Source organism: Stylophora pistillata, chromosome 1 (genome assembly GCF_964205215.1).
Source record: "Stylophora pistillata chromosome 1, jaStyPist1.2, whole genome shotgun sequence".
NCBI classification, from domain to species: domain Eukaryota; kingdom Metazoa; phylum Cnidaria; class Anthozoa; order Scleractinia; family Pocilloporidae; genus Stylophora; species Stylophora pistillata.
In genome coordinates, this window is record NC_142519.1 from 53,451,479 (window position 1) to 53,456,788 (window position 5,310).

At 37.0% G+C, this 5,310-nt stretch overlaps 1 long non-coding RNA gene and 1 pseudogene across 2 annotated transcripts; one reads left to right on the forward strand and one right to left on the reverse strand.

Moving 5' to 3' along the window:
• Nucleotides 1-271: 271 nt before the first annotated feature.
• On the reverse strand, nt 272-4,641 carry LOC148743094 (uncharacterized). The gene is made up of 3 exons (XR_016002212.1): nt 4,332-4,641; nt 3,089-3,520; nt 272-975 (listed from the first exon to the last, which is right to left on the reverse strand). It is a non-coding gene; the product is annotated as an uncharacterized LOC148743094 (long non-coding RNA).
• On the forward strand, nt 724-4,193 carry LOC148743095 (uncharacterized; annotated as a pseudogene). Its single transcript, XR_016002211.1, has 4 exons — nt 724-993; nt 1,243-1,428; nt 1,635-1,969; nt 2,974-4,193. The product of XR_016002211.1 is annotated as an uncharacterized LOC148743095 (transcript).
• Nucleotides 4,642-5,310: the final 669 nt, after the last annotated feature.

Sequence of the window (5,310 nt, forward strand, 5' to 3'; positions counted from 1 at the left end):
ACATATGACCTCACCCATATTTGCCTCCTATTGAAAGTGTTACCCAGGACCTTTACTCACAATGTCTTTTGCAAAGGTGTGCAACATGTGAAACTGCCAGCAGACAGTCAAAAAAGCCTCACATACACAACTGCAGGCTCAACTGGGAAGGCTCGTCAAAAGCTATGGAAGCTGATGTTTGTGTTAATCTAGTCAAAAGGTAATTACTAACCAGGTATGTAAGAGTAAAAATAAAATATAAAATAACAATTATAATATAGTTGTTAACATGTTTAAATCATAGTTTATTGCTGCAAAGAGAGACTTGTGGAATCTGTTCTTATGATATCAGTGTTATAGTAATGACACTTGAGCCATAAACAGTGGAAAGTGTTACAATACCTTACACCCTTGGTAATAAGGATTCAAAATTTGACAAGAAAGCAAACATAAAAATGCACCTTCATTTTATAATATGAGTATGTTAAAAATGCAGAAAAGAAAATACTTTAGGATAATGCCTTGGTGTAGTTTGAATGCCCTCACTTTTTATGGCAAAAAAATTTATTTTTGTGGTTTTACTCTGCTTAACAGTTGTGGAGAAAAAAATGTAGTTGTATCTGTACATGTTGGGGATGATGACTCATCCACCATAAGCAAAGTGAGGAAAAATGTTGACCATGAGGTTGAAAAATGGTCAGACGTAGTCCATGCTGAAAGATCCTTTGGTAGCTCACTATACAGCATCAAGACCCAAAAGAAAGCCTGACAGATATGGTGATACAGTATTTCCAGCGATGCTTTGGTTACGCACTAAAGCAGAGTAAGGATGATGAAGAAGGTGTGCGAAATGGTGTGAAGTCTATTGTGCCCCATGCTTATGGTGACCATTCTTCCTGTGTCAACTGGTGTGGCTACTTAAAAAATTCTGCATCCTACAAACACAGAGGCCTTCCCCATGGCAAGGATCTGATGGACAAAAGCTTGAGGCAGTCCCTGGAAAAGATCCTAGAAGTAAGTACAGTGTACATGTATGGTGGCACAGCTCGCTCCTCACAAATTCCCTATTCCCACCATTTTACATGTAGTAGAGGAACACAACTCTTAGAAAATGGTGTTCATGCTTATGATTGTATTCTAATTAATAACTACAAGGGATAAAGTTATAAGTGTTAGGGGACTATCAATTTCTTTCTCAGTTTTACAAGCTTTCATGAGATACCAAATTTTAGTGAATAAAAATCATTTGTTTCTTCAATTTAGATTTATGCTTCAAATGCCAAGAAGCTAGCTGACCCCTTGGGTTGAACCAGGTAAATGAAGCACTCAACAACACTATAGGAAGCAAAGCTCCAAAGACCAGACACTATGGATCTAGCGAAAGCAATGACTTCCGGTGTTGCATATGCTGTTCGCCAAAAGAACTTAGACCAATCTAATGTTTCTCAGGTGAGCAGATATAATATTATGAGCATTTTGTACACTTCCCAATTTGTGAGATCTATAATTTGAACATTACACATTATCCACCATGTCCCGTGTTGTACTACCAGTACCTTGCATATCATAAGTCACAAAAAAAAACAAATCAGTAAAACTTCACAATATTATTACTTAGAATATGGTTTTCACTAAGACTGGTGAATTTCTCTTAGGCTTTTATGAAGACACAAGTATCTCCAGGTTCCATTTCTTTAAAGTTTGCAAAGAAAATGGACAAGAAAAACTCTAAGTTTGAAAGAGAAACAGAGAACAAGAGAGTACAAGAAGAAAAGAATTGAGAAGAAAGAGAAGCAGTTGAAAAAGACAAAACAGCTTGAGAACAGAGAAGGGCAACAGTATAGTTGTGGAATGGGCTTTCATGGACACAATGCTGCTCAGGAAATTCCAGTACCACCTGCAGCCTCAAAGATTGAGAAAGTATCATTGACCAAAGACTACCATCAAATCATATTTGATTTGGAAACATCTGGAAGGGGAAATTAGCTTTGCAGGGTGGCGGCAGCTAGTTTAGTAAAAATGTAACAACGTGAATATAATGATGTTTGTCTTAGCAGGGTATTTCTGAATTGCACATTAGAGAATAATTATGTTTAATGATGGAATTGTTTTTCTATTTTGCTAGATTGCTGAATACTCATCTTGATAATTTGCATCACATAGATTCCTTTGTTTTATCGTGCCTTGTTCTTAAAGTGCACCTAAACCCAAAAACTTTTTTTCGCTTAAGGGTATTTTTTGGAGTATTCCTTTGCAAAAACTTTTTGATTTGCTCAAATCTTCGACTTTCTCTGCCCAGTCAAAATGAGGAAAATCTGCCGCCATCTTGGCTCACGACCGAGTTTAAAGAGGAATGGTTCTAGCAGGTAATGTGACGTCAAATTAAGAACACGAACGTTTACATTTCACACATTTTCATTTTTTTGGGAAGGTTGTAGTTGATATTGTCCGAAAATATGCCGACTAAGTGTGTTGGACATAGGACTATGTAGCAATGTGCGAAATTTGCAAGAAGGTATCGCGCTTCATACATTCCTCCTACAGCACACCTAGTCGGCATATTTCGGACAATATCGACGACAACCTTCCCAAACAAGTGAAAATGTGTGAAATGCAGACTTTCATGTTCTCGAGTTGACGTCACATTACCCGCTATAGAACCATTCCTCTTTAAACTCCATTCTGAGCCAAGATGGCGGCCGATTTTCTGTATTTTGACTGGGCACAGAAAATTGAAGATTTGAGCAAATAAAAAAATTTTTGCATAGAAATACTCCAAAAAAAAACCCTTTTTTGTTACGCGAAAAAAAAATTTGGGGTTTAGGTGCCCTTTAAACAAAATAGGTGAGATGCAAATTAGCAGGACAGGTATTCAGAAATGGCTCCTATTTTTACTTTAGATATACCCTGCATAGATGCACTAAGCTTTTTTATTACACTTTTCTTTTTATTATCTTTATAAAGTAATAATTGGATTACAATATTGTAAAACAGGTAATGATGCTGAAATCCTACAAATTGCAGCAACAGATGATAAAGATGAGTTCTCTATTTATATCAAGCCCTGTAATGTAATATCACCAGAAGCATCTGCTGTGAACAGACTCACCTTCCAAAGAGGAATACTGTTTTATGATGGGAAGCCAATCACTGATGCCATTGCAACTGATGTGGCCCTTAAGACCTTCATTGAAAATTGAAAATCAAGAATGCCTTGCATTTTAGTTGTACACAATTGCAAATCCTTTGATGCCAGGTTCTTGGTGCAAGCAGCAGAGAAAGATGGAGTCATGGAGGACTTAGTCAAAACAGTTTCTGGCTTTACAGACTCTCTTCCAGCATTCAGGGAATTGCTTCCTGAAAGGAAATCCCATAGCCAAGAAAACCTTGTACAAGATCTTCTGTGTAAATCCTATGAAGCTCACAATGCTCTTGCAGATGTGCAAACACTCTACCAGCTATAGTGAACAAGTTTCTAAATGTCAAACTGATACAAAAGCACAGCTTCAAAGTTTCATGGGTGGCATCCTATCAAAAGCTCCTCGAGGAAAAGAAACTTCTGGTTAATACCCTGCAGCCATTAGTTAGAGAGAAGTACATTTCAGCCTCAATGGCCATTAAGTGTACAAGCTCAGGTTTGGGTCTCCCTCACCTACAAGTGGTATGCCAAAGAGGCAAGGAAGAAGGGGTGAAGCAAGTTCTGATGGAGAGGTTTGACAACAAACCCAGAGTCTCCTCAAACAAGCGGGTGCTGGCGCAAATATGTCAGTACCCTATAGATAATGCAAATTAAGATTGTGATTTGCGCAATTAATGTTTTGAAATAATTTTTGCACAGAAAATGTAGTAGTCAGAATGAGGACCAGTGAGACATTGAAGTGTGGTTCTCAGTGAACTATAAAAAGCAAATTTTAAAGTACAGTTTGTATTTTTCAGAGTATACTACATTCTACTGTATATATCACTTTTCGATATTTCATATTTCATATTTCCACCGTGAGTTTTGACTTATTAATTACGTGATTACTCATTGTATACATCGTTAGTTTTAAGGGCCTCACTGAAAACCGCTATGGCGAGCTGGGCTCCCTCTTTAAATATTTCTTAATTAAGAACTCCTATTAGAGTGATGGGTGAAGAATTCCCATTTTGCTGTGTATAGAAACCGAAAAACAAAACATACAAAGAATAGGAATCAATAGTCTTTTTTTCAAGTTTCTTTGTCAAGCCTTTATTGCCCCAAAGCAAAAAATATTGAACCCTAGCTCACTGGAATTAACAAAACGCCAGCGCAACAAAACAGTTTCAACTAAAGGTTTATAGCTTCAAAATCTCATCAAATCTTGACTTACCTCATATCTGTTATTTATGCAGGCTTTCTAAGTATGAATTTCTGTGTTGGCGATATCAAGAACATGAAAACAACCGAAAACAAGCTTAATATCTAGTGCATACTTCGAACACGATGGGCACCATTTTGTGTCTCGTCCCAGTCCTCACCGTGCAAATTCTCTATCCTGACTGTGATCTCAAAACCACGTCCACCTTTCACGGCAGTTTGTGAAAGTGTCACAAGCACGGTGACACCCGTTTTTTTTTTTTTTTTTTTTTGGTATTTGCTATGAATAGTCTAAGAAAGAACATATTTGAAGAAGGAAAAATTTTGGTTGTAGAACAATTTTTTTTTGGAAAATAGTTCCGTACTTGGTGTATTTTGGCCAAGGCGAGGACTTCAAGCTAACCACGAAACTGTCCGAAAAAGAGCAAAATCCCCACAACCAGGCCATCAAAAACAGCTAAAAAGAAGCAATGCTACTTATTTTGATAAAAAAAGCTTTAATTTTAAAGTAAAATTTTGTGTCTTTCAAGTTAGCAAGGCTAAATTCTGTATAAAGGTGATTTTGTTTCGAATTTTTAATGCACAACCAGTAAAAATACTCCATTTTAAGAGCCTGCTGACGCTTAAACAAGCACGTTGACCCCATTTTTTTATTGCATTTTTTTAATGTTTATTTCATGAATTACCCTAAGTCACTTTGAAGTCGACTTAAATCGCCTAAAGTTGCAATGTTCTTTTTGCCAATTTTGTTTAAGTCTCCTTAAGTCACCTTGAATTGCTCAAAGTCGCCCAAAGTTACGGCGACTTAAGACCCCAGAGTAGGCCTGAATTGGGAAACAAAATGTACGTGCTCACAAGTCTGGTGCTGAAAGTAAAGACAAAAAATTTATATCCGAGCCTGCAAATTGTCCGACCTACAATTCTGCAGACTTTCTTGTCTAAGTTTTTAATTTGGTTTATGACTTGTACCTCCATCACTGATCACACGAGTG